Source organism: Mastigoproctus giganteus, chromosome 1 (genome assembly GCF_048544385.1).
Source record: "Mastigoproctus giganteus isolate SK-2022 chromosome 1, ASM4854438v1, whole genome shotgun sequence".
NCBI lineage: Eukaryota > Metazoa > Arthropoda > Arachnida > Uropygi > Thelyphonidae > Mastigoproctus > Mastigoproctus giganteus.
In genome coordinates this window covers 45,719,651-45,743,680 of record NC_143575.1, presented here as the reverse complement: position 1 = coordinate 45,743,680, position 24,030 = coordinate 45,719,651, and the positions used below count along the sequence as shown (strand labels likewise).

At 38.6% G+C, this 24,030-nt stretch overlaps 1 protein-coding gene across 7 annotated transcripts in view; it reads right to left on the bottom strand.

The window, feature by feature from the left end:
- Nucleotides 1-13,643, bottom strand: part of Cdk12 (Cyclin-dependent kinase 12) — a 621,218-nt gene extending 607,575 nt beyond the window's left edge. For 3 of the 7 annotated variants that reach the window (XM_090372509.1, XM_090372517.1, XM_090372523.1), the window contains exon 1: nt 13,416-13,541. The gene's annotated coding sequence lies outside the window, so the exon portion shown is untranslated. The other 4 variants (XM_090372479.1, XM_090372499.1, XM_090372492.1 and 1 more) reach the window with 3 other exon arrangements.
- Between the last annotated feature and the right edge of the window lie 10,387 nt (nt 13,644-24,030).

The window sequence follows — 24,030 nt, the reverse complement described above, 5'->3', positions numbered from 1 at the left end:
AATTCATCAGAAGTTTTACACGTGCCTTAAAATTCTTGAAAAAGGGTTTAGAACCGCGACGTAAACCTTGGTAAAATTCAGAGAATTGGAAATAGAAAATAAACACACGATTGAGGCAATGCGTGGAAGAAAAGTTCCTAGAAAAGGGCCGTAACTCGCCCGCTGTCCGTTATGGGGAGATCAAATTAAGTGCTAATCTAAACAAAACAGTGCAGATTGCCTGTCCGCATCCATTACAGAGAATGTCCACTAGACAGAAGCTGCAAACATGTTAAAACCAATAGAGGTGAGTTGGGGAATTTGAAAATGTCCGTTGTAGAGAGATGTCCGTTAACGAGAGGTGTCCGTTAGGAGAAGTTTCACTGTATATCTTAGTGGCTGTGTATTAATGATGCAAGTGCACTAAGATATACATGGGCTTAGACACTTAATAAGGTCTCCTGCAGGTGGTAGTTTCTAATTGCTGCAATTTGTAGAATTGAAGTCTTAGTAAGGATACCTTTTTGTATCCCCAACTAATGTTGCTCTTTTCTGCACCCATTCCAACAAATCTACATCCTTCCTAAAATCAAGCTTCAGACGTGTATACAGCACTACAGATGTGCCCTAACTACTGTCTTATACAATGGGACAATCATATCTTCTGAGGAGGTGATTATAGTGAATTGTACAAGGCTTTAAAAAGTTTAAGTGAACTAAATGCTGATGACATCTTTACCTTTTTTCAGATGAAACACACACAGGGACAAAAATGTAAATTGTAAAAGGTTGACTGCAGAATAGAAGTGCAGATACTAGCATTCAGCCAAAGAGTAGTCAGTTGTTGGGATAAACCCTCCACCTAATATTGTGAAGGTGGGTAGTCTGAATAAATTTAGGGTTTAGACAAATTATTGGATGCAATAAGGAAATATATATATATTTTTTTGGCTGGTGCTGTATAACCTTTGCTTCCTTGTATGAATGTTACCAATAATAAGAATAATACTAAATGACTAGAGTGAGCTAGTAGGCAGAAAGCAAAACAGAGGTTGTCATTTCCTTGAAATTCTGTATGTGGTATTTGTACCAGATTGTAGTTGTCTTAATATCTAATTTCATAATTATATATCTATTCCAATTGCCATAAATTAAGAAAAGGCAGTGTTCTGAAATGTTTCTTGTAATGTTCAATTATTAATTAAATTTCTAAATTATGTTGTTGCAATGCAGCATGCAGTGTATATTTTCTGTCACACCAGTGGATTGACACTTGTGGAATCATACGGGTTGGCGAGCACTGATCAAATGAAAGGTTTGAAGATAATTTAAGAGTTGGCAGTTGAAGAATTTCTTCATTACTTTGGAAAGTGCGAAGGTAAATGAAATGGGGTGATAACTGGAAGGCAGGGATTTGTCACCTTTTTAGGAACTAGTTGGATATGAGCAAATTTCCAAGCAGACGGAAAACACACCATCAGAATAAAAAAAAGTGTAAAATGGTGACAGCTTTCTTGGCATCAAGACTTCAAAATTCTTCTGAGATCCTTTTAACAGAAAACCACAGGAGGCATTGAATAGAGTGTGCTGGAATGGTAGGAGATGGTTTAGAGTTAAAAGAAAAGTAAGATGCTAGCAGGTCGGTTTTATCTTTAGCTGAGGTGGCAATAGAACCATTGGGCTTTAACAGAGGTGGGAATAGAGATGGGCAAAAGTTGCTTGTTTGTTGTTTGTTTGTTATATGGTTTTTAGGAGCATTAGCAACTAAGGCCATATTGCTCTGGGATATGCAGTGGTCATTCCCTGACCTTTCCACATCCTTCGTATTTGGTGGTGATGGGCTTGAACCCCGGTCTAATCAAGAAGCGTGTGCTATGCACTGCTGCTCCTTCCCACCTGGCTATGGAGGCGCCAAGAGTAAAAGTTGCGGCCAATAACTTTGGCAAGAGACCAGAATGCTCGACTACCATTTGGGCAAGAAGCAAGTTTTATACATTTAGCCCTTTTCAAAATCTAGTTTTGACTAATTAATAACTGCTTTAAAATTATTGCGAGCTTTAGTGTAGGTAGAAAATGAACCTGAAGATCGGGATGCAAGCCAACTGCAATATGCAACATTTCATCTTGAACAGCCTTAAGACATTGGAAAATAATTTTGCTGACACGATCAAGCAAATGTTAGCATTAGCAGAGGCATATGATGCAAGAAAGCAAGCTTATTCAGCATCAGCCAAAAAAAAAAAAAAAAAAACACTCTCCCATTTCACCCCTCCGTTCGTTCGAAATACCTGTCCAGTTGAGCTTTAAATTTGTTTAGGCTATCAACTTCAACAACAAGTGATGGAAGTCGGTTCCACCAACCAACCACCCGCTGGCCAAAGGCAAATTTCCGCACATCTATCCGACATCCGTCCTTCCTCAATTTGAATTTATGCCCTCTGAGGTGATTATTCTGAGCAAGATGAAGAATCCCATTGGCATTGAGCATGCTCAAACCATTCAAAGCCTTATACACCTCTATCAGATCACCTCGCCGGTACCTAGTCTCCAGACTCTGTAATTTGCAAAACTTAAGCCTTTCTTCGTAAGAGCAACCCTTTGTTCCATTCACTAATCTTGTTGCCCTTCTCTGTACCCGTTCCAGCAGCTCTACATCCTTCTTGAAATGAGGCCTCCAGACCTGTATACAGTACTCAAGATGTGGCCTAACCATTGCCTTATACAAGGGAATAATCACCTCCTTATCCCTGCTAGAAAAATTTCTGTATATCATTGACAAGACACCATGAGCTACTCTTGCAGCTCGTCTGCACTGCTCAGAGAACTTCATATCTGCCTGCACAATTACCCCCAGGTCCTTTTCATTCTCCACCACTGTCAGTGTAGTACCGCAGAGTTGATACATTGCTCTGGGGTTACTGTTACCCATATGTAGTACTCTTTACATTTGTCAATGTTAAACTTCATTTGCCACCTCTCAGCCCATCTGTTCAACCTTTCCAGATCCTGTTGCAGCAGCATAGCGTCAGTAGTGTCCTTAACGACCCTGCCAACCTTTGTATCATCTGCAAACTTAGACATTAAACTTGATATCCCATCATCAATATCATTCATAAACACCGAAAACAACAATGGACCCAACACTGAACCTTGAGGAACTCCACTAATAACATTAGTCCACGTTGAGCAGTGTCCATTGATTACCACTCTCTGTCTTCTGCCACTCAACCATCCCCTTATCCATAGCAGCAATTTGCCTCCAATGCCACACTGCTCCAATTTGTGCAGCAGTCTTCCATGTGCAACAGTATCAAAAGCCTTTCTAAGATCCAAATATATAATATCAAAGTTATTCCCTGCATCCAGTTCTTTTGTGACTACATCATAGTATCCAATCAAATTGGTCAGGCAAGACCTGCCCTTAACAAAACCATGCTGCGTCTGAGCTATAACTGAATTCTTGTCTAGATGATCCTGCAGTGCTTCTTTAACCAGTGCCTCCATTAATTTACCTGGAACAGAAGTTAAACTAACAGGTCTATAATTACTTGTGTCAGCCTTTGATCCTCCTTTGTGAATTGGGGTTACATTTGCACATCTCCAGTCTATGGGTACCTCCCCTGAGTCCAAAGAAGCTCTCATAATTATGGCTAGGGGTTTGCATACTTCCTTTGCTGCCTCCTTTAATATAACTGGATAGATCCCATCCACCCCAGGTGCCTTTTTTATGTTTATCCTCAACAATCTCTCCTCCACTTTCCTCTCAGTTATTACAAAATCATCCAGCTCACTGCCAATGTTTACTTTACCTACATCATTCTCCTTCCTGAATAACTCCTCATGCGTGAATGTAGATGCAAAATACTCGTTTAGATTGTTAGCCACCTGAGCAGGATCCTCAACTGTTGAACCATCAATATCCAGTGGACCAATCTGATTCATCCCTTTCCTTCTCGAGTTCAAGTATGTAAAGAACTCCTTTCTGTTTTTCTTTGCATCCTTTGCCAAGGATTTTTCGTAGTCTGCCTTTGCCTGCCTAATCTCCTTTGTGACTTGGTTACAGACCAACTTATATCTATCATAGGCTTCCATGTCACCCATTAATTTGTATGTATCCCATGCATTTTTCTTCTCTGCCACATGTCTCATTAGTCCATCTGACAACCATTTAGGCCTAAACCTTGAACAATATTTCTTAGTTGGAATGTAAAGCCTGGTAGCCACCAAGATTAGTTCCTTGAATGCTTCCCATTTTGAGTTTGCTGTTGGTAACATCATCAGTTGGTCCCACTGTATAGAATTTAAATACTGTCTCAGACCATCATAGTCGCCTTTACGAAAACAAAAACCCTTCCCTTTACCTCTGATGGTAGTTACCTCCTTGAGTAAATCCCACTTCAACACACTGTGAGCACTGCCACCTAGTGGTTCATTTATCTGCAGGTTCTTAATGCATGAAGAATCACTACTGATAATCAGATCAAGAGTATTGCTCCCTCTTGTTGCCTCACGAACATGCTGATGCAGAAAACAATCATCCAATAAATCCACAAAAGCCTTGCTAGTGTGCGAGTGACCAACCCACAAATTCCAGTCAATATCTGGGAAATTAAAATCCCCCATTATAAGACTCTCTGATTTACTGGCCCACTCTATTTCCCTGTACAATATATTATTATACTCATCAGAGTCATTAGACCTATAGCACACTCCTACTCTCAATTTTGATTTCCCTATGCTTATGTCACACCAAACTGACTCGACACTGCCCTGTCCATCGATGTCAACTGGCTTCACTTCCTTTGACTTTATGTGTTTCTTAATTAATAGCATAACCCCTCCTCCCCTCCTGTCCTGTCTATCCTTTCTATATACATTGTATTCCCCAAATTCCAGTTCCGCATTACTTATATCTGTGTGACACCACGTCTCTGATATCCCAACAATATCTGCCTTTGATGTTTTGAGCAATACCTCAAATTCATCAAATTTATTTACCAAACTCCTAGCATTGGTGTACACGCAGGTATACATGCACCTGTTTCTATTCTTAGCTACCCTAACACAACCCATGTGTTTACTTGTAACGCAATGACTACCAGCAGTCTCTGAAATATCCTGCATCTTGTTTTTCAGACTTCTGCTCATTTGAATAGAAGCAGTGCAAGAATCACTTCCACCTCTACCAGTGGCTACTGTTAATCTATTAGTCCTTGTATCCCCCCCAACTAGCAGTTTTCCGACCCACCTAACACTGCCTCGACAGCATCAGCAAAAATTCTTGCACCCTTTCTATTTAAGTGTATCCCATCCCTGTAGAAGCAATCTCTCCTGTTAACAAGTACAGTCCAGGCTGAAAAAAATTCTACCCCTTGAGCCTTGCACAATCCCTCCAGGGCCAAATTGATCGACAAGGCTCTCATCATATACTCCCTCCTATCGTGTCTGGGCAGAATTGCAGACACTTTCAAGTTCAACCCTAATTCACGGCTTTTTTTCAACAGTGACCTGTACTTGCTAAGTAATTCCGCCGGTCTCCTACTCTTAATATCATTAGTGCCAACGTGTACAACTATATCACCTTTTGTGCCCTTAAAAGATGATATCCGCTCTACAACGTCATCAACCTTTGCCCCTGGCAGACATACCCTGGTCCTCTGATGTTGACATCAGAAGATTTCAAACAGTAATCCAACCGAGGAAAAGAAGGATAGAAATCATGCAGATAATCGAATTTTGCATTTTCGTAATGCCACGCAAAACAAGGTTGCAAATGGCCACAAGGGAAAGGCGCCATTGTAGCTTTTGGACTAACGTCATTAGTAAAGGCTCTCAAGGTTCATTGCTGCCCCCCTTCTTGTTTTCAATATTTATTAATGATATTGATAAAGGTTCATCAAGCTTAATGTCAAAGTGTGACGATAGTAGAAAGGTCAGCTGTATGGTTAATGACAAAAATCAGGGTATGGTGCTACAACAAGACCTAGATAAATTAGACAGATGGGATGGGAAGTGGCAATTGAGGTTTATCATTTAAAAATGAAAGGAACAGCATGAGGAAAGCAGTAACCCAGAATACACCATATCGGGGAAGGAAAAGGCCTTTTGGAGAATTATACAATCAGACATCAAGTTCTCTGAGAAGCACAAACAGGCTGCTAGGGCAAATCATGGGTTTCTGTCAATGATATACAGAAATTTTGCAAGGCAGAGACAAGGTGACCACACCATTGTAAAAGGGAGTGATAAAGCTGAATCTTGATTTCTGTATAGGGGTCTGGAAGCCTCATTTCATGAATGATGTTGATCACTTGGAATGGGCAGAGAAGAGCAACAAGTTTAGTCATGGATGCAAAAGGGGACCCTCAACAAGGAAGACTTCAGTTCTGCAAACTGCTGCAACTGTGCTAGGCACCAGCAAGGAGATCTGATTGTGTTTAAGGCTTTAAATGGATTGAGTAAGCTGAATGCTGATGGAATCCTTCCTCTTTTGCTCAATCTACTCGTGTGAGGGGAGAATAAGTTCAAATTTTGGAAGGATGGATGGTTGTAGGAGAGATGTTGTGGAAGTTTGCCTTTAGCCAGCAGGTAATTGATTGTTGGAAAAAAAAAATCTTCCATCCTGTGCTGTAATTTGTTAGTTATTTTGTTATTTGGTTTTTAGGAGCATTAGCAACTAAGGTCATATTGCTCCGTGAATATACGGTGGTCATTCCTGACCTTTCCGCATCCTCCGTATTTGGTGGTGAGGGGCTCGAACCCCGGTCTAATCAAGAAGCGTGTGCTACGCACTGCTGCTCCTTCCCACCTGGCTACGGAGGCGCCTCCTGTGCTGTAAAAGTGGATACTTTGAATGAATTCAAAGAAGAACTAAGCAATCTGTTAGAGAGGATAGACAGGTGATATAGATGATTTCTTCTTTTTTGGCTGATGCTGTATCAACTTACTTTCTTGTATCATTTGCCACCACTACTAATACTAATTCAAGGAACGTTAGAAAATGTAAGTTAACAAGCCCTGTAACAGATTTGAAATATATATACAAATATATATATATTTTTTTTTTTTTTTTTTTTTTTTGTCATCTGACTTAGCCCACCATGGACCATAGAGACCCTGGTTAATCCACAATCTGGATAATCTTTCTCCAGATAATTAAAAATTTAATGCACTTCAATAACTTTCATTCAATGTTCATTGCTTGATGATATACAGGAATCTGATGTTCAGAGTGAGTCAGCAATTTACTTTAAACCAAGACTGACTCACATCATGTTTTTTATTTTGACAAACACTTCATTTGCATCAGTTCACTATCAGCTCAAAGACATCAATCAGTGATTTAGTTAAATTGCTCATTCATTGGCCACTGCTACTATGATGAATCAACTGTTTCTAAATGAAGTGATGACTCAAGGCACTTTTCTGTAACAACTTGACTGAGTTGAATCAGCCAAACAACTCAATGGTATATATAGCACTCTCTCTTATACCCATTAGTGCTGATGTCCTTTTTAAAACATGATCCAATGTTAGTCTGCTGAAGCCACTATGCAGTATCTAGTTTTATGTGACGTTTCTACATAATTGCACTTGAGTTTGTCTCTGCCCAGTGCTATTGTGTATAGTAACACCAACAAAGAAGAATGCAGTAAGCATTGTCTGCTCATAGGATATTGCTATGTCACTGGATTAACTTCTAGTTTTCTGAATCATTAAGCCTGAACACACTGGAATTTGTATAGGAACCCTTTCAGGTTTGTGTGTGGCACTTTCTGTATTTATTCTTGTCCTTGGAAATTTTTGGTGCTTTGCCTTCTTCAGGCCTTAGCACAGCAGTTCTTATGGTACTCTAATCGTGGATTTGTCATGTATTATGTTTGTCTAAGTATGTGTTCGTGGATGAATTTTCATGTTGTGTGGGCTGAAAAATCTGGAAGAACTCACAGGGGACAATCCTCCTTTCATCCAAGATCAGTTAACTACAGCCCCCAGTTGAAGAGACCTTTCAGAATTCCTCTGTCAGGATTCAAATTCAGATGCTCCCTCTCTCCATTCTCAAAAGTAACAAATGGCAATACTGCTATACTGGCTTTGTGTACTATCTGCAAATCCAGATGCCTACAGACATTGCAGGAGTTGCCACTTTCTGCTGGAAGCCCAGTGGAGTATTCACTTGTAGCATGACAAAACCCAGCAAAAGTAGTCTGGTGTTGAAAGCTCCATGCTCCTCCAGAACTACACATCCCTGGAATGTTCCCAATTTTTCAGAATTTTGTACAACGGAAATATGACAAGTCAGGGCCTTACTGCTTTCACACACTACACGTGGCATATATGCTGAGTCTGAGTTGTTGTGTTTTAGAGACCTCAGCAACTTAAGACCATATTGTGCTGTATATGTTATGTCTGTAAATTGCATGTGTTCTGTGGTTGATTTGCTGCTTGCTGGATGAAAAACCAGTTTCCAGGATGAAAAAAAAACCATGCTATCCTTGCCTGACTCAGTTGTAAAAAAAGGCCCCTTAAAAAGCCCACATAGTGAAAAAAAAAGCCCTTAAAAACGACTGCATCATTGAAGAATTCAAAACACTCGGGTATTTTCCACCCAATGTGGGGAGGATGGCGATTATACCAACTGTGCTACCCATGAGGGCAGCATATATGCAGTTTATTATAGCTAGACAAGTCCTCCATGACAGCATAGTTAGCATGGTACATTACCATCTGCCACTCATTTGGAGAGGTCTGGGCACAAAAGCAGCCTGCTGCTTCAATTTCATATGAAATTATGTTACACAATGTATGACAAATCAAATGTAGATGGCAGTACTCTGAAGTGCACTGCTATTTGTACTCAATTCATCATAATTCAGTGATTTTACATGGCTGTAATAGTTTTATGAAGCCAGCTCACTGCATTTTTCTGTTATTGGCATGATTATGTTGCAGAGGTAAGAAAAATATTCATATCCCTTACTGCCCCTTTTTAGACAACCTGACACTTACACATTCCCAGAGCAGATTTTTGCATCCCCAAGCATGTGAGAATCTTAGGAATCTGATAATTATAGGTTATCAGAACCACACATCCCTGGAACCGAATACCTACCTAATTTTTAGAATGTGTGGAATGGAATAGTAGTAGTAATAGTGGGATGTGATGCAAGAAAGCAAGCATATGAACTTATGCAGAATCAGCCAAAAAAAAAAATTACACAACCATTCCCTTTAAATGTTTGTCCAGTTCTTCCTTAAATTTATTTAACCTATCAACTTCCACAACGATAGATGGAAGTTTGTTCCAGCAATTAACCACCCACTGGCTAAAGGCAAATTTCCACACATCTATTCTACATGTCTTTCCTCAATTTGAATTTATGGCCCCTTAGGTTCGTAATCTGAACAAGTGGACAAATCCCATCAGAATTCAGAGTGCTCAACCCATTCACGGCCTTATACACCTCAATCAGATCACCTCGCAGGTGCCTAGTCTCTAGCCGCTGCAATTTGCAGAACTTAAGCCTCTCTTGGTAAGAGGACCCCTTCATTCCGCTCACCAATCTTGTTGCCCTTTTCTGTACACGCTCAAGCAAATCTACATCCTTCCTAAAATGAGGCCTCCAGACCTATACGCAGTACTCAAGTCATGGCCTGACCATTGCCTTATACAGAGGGACAATCACCTCCTTTTCCCTGATAGCAAAATTCCTGTATATCATTGACAAAACCCCATGACCTGTCCTGGCAGCCTGTCTGCATTGCTCAGAAAACTTCATATCTGACTGCACAATTACTCCCAGGTCTTTTTCATTTTCTACCACCTTAAGTGTAGTACCACATTGGTACATTTCTCTGGGGTTACTTCTACCCATATGCAGTATTTTGCATTTGTCAACGTTAAACTTCAGTTGCCACTTCTCAGCCCATCTTCCCAAATTTTCTAGATCCTGTTGCAATAGCACACTTCTGTTACTGTCATTAACAACCCTGCCAACCTTTGTATCATCTGCAAACTTCGACACTAAGCCTGATATACCTTCATCAATATAATTGATAGATATACAAAACAACAGTGGACCCAACACTGAATGCTGTGGGACTCCACTAATAACATTAGTCCACAAAGAGCAGTGCCCATTGATTACCACCCTCTGTCTTCTCCCACTAAACCATCCTTTTATCCATTGTAGCAACTTACCCTTAATACCATTCTGCTCCAATTTGTACAGTAGCCTTCCACGTGCAATAGTGTCAAAAGCTTTCCTGAAATTCAAGTATATGATATCAAAATTATTTTTTGCATCCAGTTCCTTTGTAACCACATCATAATATCCAATCAAATTTGTCAGACAAGACTTTCCCTTAACAAACTCGTGCTGTGTCTGAATTATTGCTGCAGTCTTCTTTAGATGATCCTGCAATGCATCTTTAACCAGTGATTCCATTATTTTACCCGGAACAGAAGTTAAACTAACTGGTCTGTAATTACTCGTGTCACCCTTCGATCCCCCTTTGTGAATTAGGGATACATATGCACATCTCCAGTCCGTGGAGACCTCCCGAGTCCAAGGATGCTCTCATAATTATGGCTAAGGGTTTGCTTAGTTCCTTTGCTGCCTCCTTTAGTATAACTGGATAGATCCCATCCACTCCAGGTGTCTTTCTTATGTTTAACTTCAACAATTTCTCACCCACTTTGCTCTCGGTTATTACAAAATCATTAAGCACCCTGCTACAATTTGATAACGTTCTGGCATTTCCAAATTGTAGCAGGATGCTTAATGATTTTGTTACAATTTGAAAATGCCAGAAGGTTATCAAATTGTAGCACTCTATCAAATAGTCTGGTCTCACTGCTTGTGGCATGTATGTGTTTCACTGTAGCTAAACATCCTTCACCCCAGCTTAGTACATCATCTGCTACTTGTCTGGAGAGGTCTGGGTTCAGTTTCTGCTAACTTGAAGGAATTCTAAAATCCTGTTTTATTATTATTATTAGCCACATGGTACAGGGAAGCCTGAGGCTTATGCTGCACCAGCCAAAAAAAAAAAAAAAAAAAATTCCCCGAGTTACCCTGAGAGAGAGAGAAGTAGAAAGGAATCGCCCACCAAGAAAGAGAAGAATGATGATATCCAGCTCAGGACCCTGGGTTTGCCAAGCCCATACTCACCAGATGTGAGCAAATTGACTTCTGTGTTCCTTTTTTTTTTGATTGATTCCTCTGTATTTATGTAATCAGATTAATTTCTGTGTTCCTTGTTTCTTGATTGATTCCTCTGTATTTATGTACTTCAAATTTGAATGCTATAACCTTTTCAAAGTTCTTGTGGGTGTGCAGTGTAAATTTGATCACATTTCATCAATGAGCAGATTTTTATATGGCAGCACATTCTTCGCTTCCATAGTGTTATTATATTACTGGGAAAAGGTCTGAACTTTGTTGCTGAATTTTTAGTAAATCTTTCAGCAAAAGAACTACTTTGATGTTATAGTACTCGTGCTAATGAAGTGGAAACAAATATGAGCGAAGTTCGTTCACCATATTTTTGCCAAGGAATTTGGTAGTTTCAGTTTCAACTTTAAATCATTATTTCAATTCCATTAAGAATTTTGATGGAATGCTTGTGGTATTCCTCTGCTTTCCTGTTGTAAATTCCCATCATTCTTTGCACATCGCCAAGTTGCTGTTAAAATAATCAATCATTCAGAGCTTGTGCTTACACAGAGTCCCTGTGACTGCTCAAAAGGAAATACATTATCTCATAGAGCCATATATAGAGTTGCCACACTTTAAAATCCAAAAAGGAGATTGCCAACTATTTCACATTAAAATACGGATTTTGAGTATACTGAAACATATAATTATAACAAAAATTAACTTTAAAAAAATTGTAAATATGTAATAATTTAAAAAATAGGGCTATGTTATGCAACCGATGCATTCCTTTGACTGTCTTTTAGTTAGCTTTTCCTTTATTTAATTCTTGAATATCTCACCTGCAAAATAAACAAAATATGCATAATGTTGATCTAAGCTGCCCTTCTTTTTTTTTTTTTTTAATGCAAGTGTATTCTTTTTCCAACCATTTTAAGTATGCTGGTGATATCCCCCCAGGGGCTCACATTTGGTATGGGTTTGGCACACCCAGGATCCTGAGCTGGATATCATCATTCTTCTCTTTCTTGATGATTCCTCTCTACTTCTCTCTCTCTCAGGGTGACCCGAAATTTTTTTTGGCTGGTGTAGCATAAGCCTCAGGCTTCCTTGCACCATATGGCTAATAATAATATTTCAGCTTTTGTAAAAATGGGCACACAATACATCATAAAACACTTTACCGTAAAACTTGCTGGCTGTGGCAGTGGGTCAAGTTGCCTCGTTTACCACAGAACGAAGAGTATATATATGTATTTTTTATGCGGTGTAATTTGGTATACACTCCAAAAGAAATTGGACGAGGGCATTTGACTTCCGAAGAAAGACACCTGCCTGTTCCTATATACTAAAACCAGCGATACAGGTGCACATAATTCAACACAAGAGAATACATATACACATGTACATGTGTGCGCATGCTTCATGATATGACACCATACGAACTAACACAGCTTATCTCATTACGAAATTTGCTTCCTAACCATATGATTAAATCATTAGTTCCCAACCTTTTTTGACTCGCGAACCCCTTTCAACAATATTTTTATCGCGAACCACAAAGCCTGTATTCTCTGAAATCTTATAATAGTTCTGAATTTTTATTATGAAATATTTCCAGTACAGTACTACATTTTTATATGCGATATTGCGTAATAATTAGAATTATTGTCTCTTTGAGAACGAAAAAAACTAATATTCTTCGCGCATGCTCGCTATGTAAGGGCGCGTTACCCACAAACCACAACTAAATAAATTTTGAACTGAACTGCATAAATTAATATTAAACTGTTTTGTAGTTTATAAAAATATAACTATGTAAATCTAAGCAGACGCCATTAAAGAATTTTTAGTGCGAACCACCAGTTGGAAACCGCTGGGTTAAAGTAAATTAAAAATAAGAGGGAACTAATTTAGTTACGTAAAAAAAAAAAAAAAAAAAAATTGAACCCTAGAAAGAAATGCAATTATCAATAATTCATCATTGTGTAAACTAAAACTATATTTAAATACATGAAAATAATCTCCATGCATTTAATATGGTTTTAGTTTACGCAATTAAATCAGAACAAAGATGTGCACTTTTTCTCACTGCATTCAGTTTTCTTATGTTTTTTTTTTTTTTTTTTAATTTTTCAATTACGTAACCATATCGTCAAGGGGTGTTCGTAATGATATTCGCAGTGCTATTTCATATCAATGCCATAATTTCTCGAACTAAAAGTTGCTATTAACTAAAATTGTCTTTACTGATATGAAATCTTAAATTTTTATTACTTCATTTGGGGCAGTAGCCAAATTATCGCTGCTATATGCGCTGGAATTAAAAATAAAAACGCTAACTACAGTATAAAAAAAATACTTTTGAATTCTTTCTGAATTACTGAAAAAAAAGGGACAAATCTCTTACACCACACACTGACTATGACAGCCGCCATACAGATTGGCAAATGGACACGAAAACTCTACATAACAGATTTTTGTACGCGAGTCTGCAAGAGTAGGCGCGCAAGGAATGCTGGAAAATTAGCGTCGGAGTGCTTCTGCTCCAAATTTGACCGAAGCAGTGATTCTAACTTGACAGAGCATGCGTGTCAATCAGTGATTATTCTGACGGAGCATGCGTCACAGAGTAGTAACGTATCTTACTTCTCTGTGGCATGCGTGTCGCTCATTCTTTTGCCGGTTTCTGTATTTTACGAAGTACATAATTTAGAAAATACTTTAAATATTTTTATTTTAATTTCGGTAAATCTCCATAACTTGTGTAAAAAAAACTGCAGCCATTATCAACCCACTTCAGGATGGAAGCCTCTTCAACAATACATGTTGACGTTGTTGTTTGGAGCATTAGCAACTAAGGCCATATTGCTCCGGGAATGTGCGGTGGTTATTCCCTGACCTTTCCGCATCCTCCGTATTTGGTGGTGATGGGCTTGAACCCTGGTCTAATCAAGAAGCATGTGCTGTGCGTTACGGCTCCTTCCCACCTGGCTATCTACGGAGGCGCCACATGTTGACGGAAATCTTGGGTGCTAGTTAGGGTGACCATACGTCCGGATTTCCGAGGACATGTCCTCTTTTTTAAGTTGTCCTCGCGGGTTTTTAAAATTTGTCCTCGTTTGTCCTAGTTTTTCTGTTTACAACTCGAGATTTACATTCACTTTAAATTTTTCCACCCTCTGTATTCATTTAAGCATCACTTATAAGAATGTGAGTGATACTAAACAAATTATGGTACATACAGTTAAGTTAAAGTTAACTTAACTGTATGTACCATAATTTGTTTAGGTACGTTTCTGTTATATCCACCGTGACTGCTGCGTTATCGTCGGGTTTTCATTAAATATCACTGACCACACGCTGTCATATCTACGTCAATGGAGAGCGTTATAGCTTACGCGGCCGCCAATAGATAGCGCAGAAGTTTTGGGCTATAACAGAAAAGTGCCACAGTACGCACTATCGCAGCAAAAACATCGATAATATCAAAGTATCGTTTTATGTTTTTGTCCTGGCAAGTAGTTGCTACTGTTTTTCAAAAGAAAGCAATGTATGTATGCAGTATTGCTGCAAAAACATGGGAAAAAAGGAAGTGCATAGTAACTAATGAAATGCTTCAAGAACATCCTTCATTCAAGAAAGTAAAACTAAACACGATGTAATCTGTATCATTTGTATTAGTGTTATTTCTGTTGCAAATAAAGGAAAACTTGATTTGAAAGAACATCTGAACACTGAAAAACAAGCGTAACACCAGATGTGCATCGGCTTCATCAAATGTTTTGGAAAAAATTATTGTACCTAACAAGGATGTTAAACTCATCAGAGCTTCTGAAGGCGTGGCAGCATATCATACAGTAATGCATCACCAATCATACCGCTCGCTGGATTGTTGGATTCCGCTAATGAAAATAATGTTTCCTGATTCACATATTTGACAAAAAATGTTGTGTGGCGGGACTAAGGCTGAGGCAATCATAAATAATATTTTTGGACCACATACAATTGATCTTGTAATGAATGATTTAAAGATGCTACTAAAAATTGCAACAGAAAAGGGTAAGGAAAATGAAGTCACACAGTTTAGAGTTCAAATCGAGAATTTGTATGTATGGCCGTACTTTAAAATATATTGAATCATGGTTAAAACCATTAGATGAGTTTCAAATCTTAGAATTGATCGATTTGGCAGAAATTCCTTCTTGGGACAATGTTCATTCCTGCTTAGAATATCTTTATGAGAAGGGAATCACAGTCGATGATGCCTGACGTAGCCCAGTGGTCAGGAGCAGGAGTACATAGCACGCGTTCCTTGAGTGGAGTGACCGGGGTTCAAGCCCGTGACTACTAAATACGATAAATATTTGTATTGACGATTTATTGTAAACTCTACTGACTTGGTGGTTGTCGTGCCGGAGTATAAATAGAAAAAATTTAAAACTGTTTGATCAATGGCATAATTTAAAGTTATTCTTGGAAACACAACAAGAAAATGAGAAATGGAATACATTAGCTGCAAATGAGAAATGGGTGATGATTTTTAAACAATGTAAAACTTCTGAATTAACTTCAGAGTTACTAAAAATTGTACAATTCATATTTTGTGTATTTGGCCACAATGCAAATGTTGAACATGTATTTTCATTGATAAATAGTCAGTGGACAAAGGAAAGAAACCAATTAAAAATTGAAGCTGTTAAAGGAATATTATTTACTATATATAATATGCAAATGACATGTGAAGAATTTTACAACCACATAATTAATGAACCAAAAGTTTTAGCAGAAATTTTATCTTCAAGTAAATATTAATTTCAATGAATTATTAAATGTTTTTTAAAGAATACCGATTTAATTTTTATGTCAACAAGATGTATTTTATTTTGCCACTATTTTCTGTTTTTTATCTTTTGCAATAAAAAAATTTATAGTCCTATTTTTGTATTCTTCCTAAAATTAATTTATTCCTCTGCCATCCTAGTTTTCATAAAAAATATAGTCACCCTATCAATTCTTCAAGGCTGTTCAGTTAATTTCATGGTATAAAATTCATGGAAAAAATAAGAAATTGATGAACTACTGCATAAGGAATGTGTTTTTTTGTCAAACTTTAGAATTAAGTTCTGAATTATTAAAAATTATAGTATTTATTCCTTCTATATTCGGTCTTCATTGATGAACATTCAATGACCAAAAGGGAAGAAACCTGTTACAGTTTGAAGTAAATAAAGGCACATAATATGAAAAAGAAATGCCAAGAATTTTAAGATCAAATAACTAAACAGCCGAAAATCTTAGAAAATATTAATTTTTTAAAAGTATTAAGTGTATTTTTAAAAGAATGTCTGTTTTATTTTAACAGAAGAAATTTCTATTTTATCAATAAATCATATAACGGTCATAATTTTTTGTTAATAAAAAAGTTTAAAATGTCCTAGTTTTGTCCTCTTTTTAAAAATGGGAATGTCCTAGTTTCTCTAAAAAATATATGGTCACCCTAGTACTAGTCCATATTTCGACAAACGGACAGGAACAAAGCAGTGATTGGCAGGTGCCACTCACTGCTTTCCCCGCCCACTGTCCTCCTAGGTTGATATGCCTAGGGTGTTCCCCCCACTTGCCGCTGTTTTTAAATCTGGAACTCGTTTTCCGATTTTAAAACAGCGGGATGGGGGGATAAACACCCTACCTAAGCTAAGCAACCCCCTCCTCGACTACACAAAACAATCAAAAAGAAAACGTCTTCACAATAATCACCCAATCACAGAACTCAACGAAAAATTAAAAAAACACTACGTTCTACCACTGCGCGGAGACAAGTGGTACCCAAATAATGGAGATTGGCTTTAATTTCAATTTGTCCGTCACTTGCTGAAAATTGAAACTTGCTATTTAAAGTTTTCGTGGTTTTCTAATCGCCCCCCCCCCCACACCGAAGTGTGTAAAATTGCAAATGATTAACACCATTTTTAGTAAGGAAGAATTAAAAAGTAATTGTTTTGGTGTAGTTAATGTTGTTAATTTTAACTCGCTGCACTCACACAGCAACGATATTTTGCCAGTGACCCAAACTGCAAAACCGAAACATATTATATACTTGGATTTCGGGGAAGGGGACTTTTGATACTGTTGCACATGAAAGTACAAAGCGGAGAATTGTGGCATTAAGGGAAAGTTATTGTTATGAATGGAGAGATGATTGAGCGGGAAACGTCAGTGGCAATCAATGGCCACTGCTCTTCGTGGACTAATAGTATTGGTGGAGTCCTCCAGAGTTTATTGCTGGACCTATTGTTGTTTTCCATATTTATTTATAATAATGATGAAGGTATATAGGTCTAGATTTGGAGATGATACGGGGATTGTCATGGTGGTCAATGACAGTAATTACAGTGAGCTACTGCAACAAGATCTGAGAAAATTTGGTTGACAGGCTGAAATATGCAGTTGAAGTTTAACATTGACAAATCATGGTACTGCATATGAGAAGCAGTAAGGTACCAATTGTGTGGTACTAAACACGGGGTAGTGAAAATTAAAAGACCTTGGAGGTAATTGTGCAGTCAGATATGAAGTTCTCGAAGCCATGCATATGGGCTGGCAGGACAGCTCATGGGGTTTTGGCCAAGCCACATCTTGAGTAAATAAGTAAAGTCTGGAGGACTCATTTCGGGAAAGATGTAGAACTGCGGTAGCAGGAACAGAGAAGGGCAACAAGATTGCTTCGAGAACAAAGGGGTGCTCTTACCAAGAAAGGCTTCAGTTCTGCAAATTGCAGTGTGTAAAGATTAGGCACTTGCAAAGCAATCTGACTAAGGTGTTTAAGGCTGGAGGTGTACTTGAGGAAGGATGGTTATAGGATAGATGCGCGGAAGTTTGACTTCAACCAGCAGGGGGTTGATCGTTGGAAAAAAATTTCCATCCGTTGTTAAAGAAGAGGGTGGTTTAAATTAGTTCAAGGAAGAACTAGACGAATTTTTGGAGGATATGGTTGAGGAAGTGGATAGGGTTTTTTTTTTTTTTTTGTTCAGCTGATTGATTATGAGCTTGCTTTCTTGCATCATTTACTAATACACACTGCACCTTGGATTGTAACGGTACCTTCTTGCCACTTTAATAAGAGAATGCATATCAAGGCCGGCTTCAGGTGCGATGTGGCCGCACAGGGCGCAAAAATCCTCGAAAATTCACTGATTTCCTGTAAATCTCAAGTCAAGTCGCGATTTGAAGTCAAACTTACGTTCCGTTTCAAGCAAATTGGAAGAGTTCAGATTTCAGTTATCGTCATTCGAGTGTATAAACTCGACAGAAACGAGCCTAAGGCCACTGGCGTTTCCCACGGCACCCGTGGCTGTGCGGGCTACGGCTCGGAATGGTTTCCAGATGGACGCGGCCGAAAAGGATGACGCAAAGTAATGGCACTTCACAGTTTATATATAGAATGCTGTATATACAGTGGAAATCGTTTAACATGAAACCATGGGGGCAGAAATATTTTGGTGTTAAAAGAAGTAAACAAAAAAAAAAAATAAATAAACTCACCAATGTTTTTCAAGTCGTAATCAAAAGAGTTAAGGTAGAAAGTTTAAACAAGTTAACATTTTATGCACTATATAACACTACACAAGGGGCATTTTACAAACAAAATTTATTAACACTTAACATGTTCATTGACTTCATCAGATAAAAAAACACATACAATATGTAAAAATTAAAAAACCATGTTAATTATTTTTTGTAAAAAAATCTGATGTCTTTTTTTGCACCGCGTTATTTATCATCTTATTATCTACAAATTGTTCAATATCGTCCATCACTTGGTTCATTTCACCATTGGCCCCGGGTGCCAAGCGTTATTGTGATCGAGCGATTCTTTGAGCGATTTACAGAGCGTCTTTTCAGTGCGATAGGTCTTGTTAATTTTCGAAAGTTTTCTTACGTTTAAGGTTATTTACCATTAACTTATTCTTACGATTTGTAAGTAAGTTTAAGAAAGGAAAACCACCTTTCTTTTCTTTTCCTTAAAACTAACAAACTAACTTACACCGCTTGGTCACTCTAGCGGCACTGCTCCTGCCTCCCCGTGGCGGGGCCGGTAACCTTGGCAGAAAAGGTTCTCTGCCAAGGGCTAAAAGGAGCTAACATGGATCACGAAGTCCGTAATCCATCTGTTGAGCCTCATGCCTCAACTTTTTCAAGGACAGACCAAACTGACTTTGACACTTCCCATCTCAAGAGACAAAGAACAGAAGGATCCAAAAAGGAAACACCACTGTTTCTTATTATACATTCTCAAACAAGTCAACAAGTAGGTGCACTTTCTCCATTTCTTATCCAGAAATGTCTCGAGAATGCTGCTGGGCCACCTAAAATGGTGAAAAGACTCCGCTCTGGAGATCTACTTATAGAGACAATGAATAGCAGGCACTCTGAAGCCCTGCAAAGAATTTCAAAATTCGCGAATATTCCTGTCACAGTAACTCCACATTCCACCTTAAATTCATCCAAAGGAGTGCTGTCTGAATGGGACTTAATAAACGTTACCAAAGAGGAATTAGTCCAAGAGCTACAAGACCAAAACGTTGTACAGGCAAAGCGAATTAAAATCAAGAAAGACGGTGAATTAGTTCCCACTCGCAGTGTTATACTGACCTTTTCTACACCAATCCTTCCAGCTACAGTTAAGGCTGGATATCTGAACTGCCATATTCGACCTTATATCACCAATCCTCTCTGGTGCTTCAAGTGCAAAATTTTGGCCATGCTCAAACAGTGTGTAGAGGGGTTTCAGTGTGCCCCAACTGTGGATCTAAGGAACACACACAAACAGACTGCCCAGCACAAACATCAGTATGTCCAAACTGTAAAGGTAACCAGCCAGCTTACTCGAAAATCTGTGAAACCTTGAAAACTGGAAAGAAGATACAAAAGTACAAAATAGAAAACAAAGTGACTTACCAAGAAGCAAGGAAATAAGTTTTACTCTCAGTAGCGAAACTCACATATGCAGCCGCAACACAAAAACACAAATCGGAAGGAACTCAAACTGAAGTGTCCATACCACCAGCTACATCCATTTCCGACTGGGCACGAGCTGTCCTAGCGAGTCCGCTGGAGTCCCCTAAAGAACATGTAAAAGACCAAGCAAATAATACCCCAGTCACCGTACCACCAACTATTACTCCATCACACTCAGATACTGAGAGTAGGAGAAATATTAAACCTCAAAAGATTCTAACCGCAGATATGGAAATCGATGACAAAATTGAAAACGATGAAACAGTTTTAGAAATACATGCCGAAGAAGACATGGATACTGCACGACCCACTTTCCTGAGAAAAGATAAAATAAAATTGGAACGCCATAAACAGATTGGACCTAAAAAACAGTCAGAAACACCTACTTCAAAAACTAAATAATGGATCAGTTGATTCAATGGAATTGTAGAGGCCTCCGTAGCAACATAGACGATATTCACGATTTGATAAATCAGCATCATCCAGTAGGCATCTGTCTACAAGAAACGAATCTTTCTCCGCAAGTGACACTTTCAGTTAAAAACTATAGAATATTCAGGCATGACAGGATCTCTCCACATGGTGGTGTAGCTATACTGATTGATAGTAAAATCCTTTCCGGACGTATACCCCGGAAGGGATTTTACTCACCAAATATATATATATTTGGTGAGTAAAATATATCTCTCATATATATCTCACCAAATCAGAACTGCTCAATAACTGAACTAAATGACCTTATCCTACAACTACCCTCACCATTCTGCCTGTTGGGCGATTTTAATGCGCATCACCAGTTATGGGGATCTTTGCAGACAGACAATCGGGGACGCACGATAGAGGCTTTTCTTGTAAAGAATAATCTCACTCTGCTTAACACAGGTTCCCACACCTATGTCCATTTTCCAACAGGCTCAACCTCTGCTATAGACCTGTCGATATGCTCACCCACATTATTTCTAGACTTCGATTGGAGAGTCTCAGAGAACCCATTAAATAGTGATCATTTTCCTATAATCTGTAAGCTCTGCACAAGGAAAAACTTACCAGTAAGCAGTCGATATAAATTGAAATTCTCAAAAGCTGACTGGAATAAATATGCATCTAGTATTACACTAGAGGATGATATTATCCAACATCACTCCATAGATAACGCCGTTAAACATATCACACAACACTTTGTTGACAGCTGCTGCTACTACCATTCCTCGAACTTCAAATAAAGGATCCAAACACAAAAACTATTGGTGGAATTCAGCATGTAACACTGCTAAGAGAGAGAAGAACAAGGCGTGGAATCAGTTTCGAAATAATCCAACCACTGCTAATCTCATTATATACAAGAAACTAAAAACCCATGCCCGCTACACCCAGCGAAAAGCTAAAAAGGAATCTTGGATTCGTTTTGCTTCATCTGTCACTAAAGACACAAGTGCAGGACTAATCTGGCGGAAAATAAGATGCCTTACTGGTAAGTTTCCATCAATTCCTTCCCCAATCATCGTCTATAAAGGACAGGAGATAACCCTTCCAGAGGATATTGCAAACATCCTCGCGGAATCTTTTGCTCACCATTCTGCCTCAACCGCATATGATCAAACTTTCCTAAAAGCCAAAACGATAACTGAAAAATATAAAATAAATTTCGGAACGAAATCAGCCCTCTCTCATAATAAACCAATAACCATGTATGAATTAGAACAATCCTTAAAAAATTCAGCCAATAGTGCACCTGGTCCAGACGGCATATACTACCTAATGTTAAAGAATCTAAATGAGGGCACACGTTACTCCCTCCTAAAACTTTTCAATCGAATATTTGTTGCAAATTATTTTCCTATTTCCTGGAGACATTCTGTTGTTCTACCCATTCCAAAACCAGGAAAAGACCAATCAGACCCGCATAATTATAGACCAATCTCACTTACCAGCTGTCTGGGTAAGACTCTGGAAAAAATAGTACACAGTCGCCTCACCTAGTATCTTGAAACTCAAATTACTATGAACAACGATCAGTTTGGATTTCGTAAAAACAGGTCTACCCTAGATCTTATGATTAAGGCTGAGATTTTCCTCAGCCTTAATCGAAATGCATTCATAAAGAACGAACATTTGGTCATGGTGAGCTTAGATATAGAGAAATCTTTTGAAACCACGTGGCGTCATGGCATCCTTCGTGACTTACATGCCCTAGGACTAAGGGGGCATTTACCATCATTAATTCAGAGCTTTCTCGAATATCGAACCTTTCAGGTTCGTTTTCAAAGTTCACTCTCGAAAATCTGCATACAGGAGGAAGGAGTCCCACAAGGATCAGTCCTCAGTGCCACACTCTTCGCAGTTAGAATACACACTCTACAACAGCCATCCCGAATTCAGTAGAAACTTATCTTTATGCTGACGATCTCACTATATCCAGTCACTCGCAAAATATGTTCTCCATTGAAAGGAAACTCCAACTCTCAATAAACAAAACCCAATCATGGATGTTACAAAATGGCTACCGACTATCACCTCAGAAAACGTTTGCTATACACTTCTGCAAGAAACGAAAACTGCACCCTGATCCTGAATTGCGCCTGGGAAATCATGCTATTCCAGTCAATGACAATATTAAATTCCTAGGTTTAATATTGGACAAGAAATTAAACTTCCTCAAACACATACAGCATGTACGAACTATTTGTTTAGAAAAAATGAATATCCTTAGAGTTCTTTCTGCAATATCCTGGGGAGCTGACCGATATTCCCTTCTTCACTTATATAAAACCATAATCCGATCCAGACTAGACTATGGTGCACCTGTATATGACTCAGCTAGAAAGTCAGCATTACAGTCCCTAAATACCATTCAACATAATGCACTTAGAATAGCTCTAGGTGCCTTCCGAACATCTCCAGTGCATAGTCTATATATTGACGCACATGAACCTCCATTATCCTTAAGGAGACAGATACTGCTGCTTACGTACGCTGCAAAACTTCGGAGTATGCCCTCACATCCTATCTGTCCTTACCTCTTTAACCCGTCTTTCATAAATTTCTACAGGAATAAACCAAATGAAAATAAACCTGCTGGAATCAGATTGAAGTATGTTGCTCAGTATTGGAGTGTCCCACTCGACAATATCCACCAAGATACCGGAGAAATAGAGCCTCCATGGTCCACTTTTAAAACTTTATGTGATGACTTTTTTTGGAAAATGGGAAAAACAGGCGCTGAACAATGAAAATATACAGCAGCTACATTTAGCTCATGCATCAGCAAACAAACACTGTCTGCAAATATATACTGATGGATCCAAATCTGATGCAGATGTGGGCGCTGCAGTAGTTCTTGTGCAATCTCTCAAAAACTTTTATCAAGTTGTAGTATTTACACCGCTGAACTTCATGCAATAAAAATGGCTATCGAACACATCAACAGGTCTAATGAAGAGATAATAATCTATACCGATTCCTTGAGTGCAGTAACCTCTTTACAACATAAATGTCCGAACTCTCACCCTATCCTGAAAGAAATCAGAGCAGAGTTAATTAATCTCACAGAGCATAACACAGACGAAAGATTCTGCTGGATTCCCGGGCATGCTGGAATCCAGGGAAATGAAAAAGCAGATCAAGGAGCAAAACATCCAATCAACCCAGTGTCTTCACTTGCCTCGATTCTTTATCTGGACTGTAAACTCATCATAAAACAGTTATGTATCGACCAATGGACATCAGTATGGCAGCAACAGACCCATAACAAACTTTTCCAATTAAAGCAAAAGCCACAATACTGGAAATCTAGTTCGCGATTAAACAGACGAGAAGAGGTTGTCCTTGAAAGGACACGCATTGGCCATTCCCATCTGACCCACCTCCATTT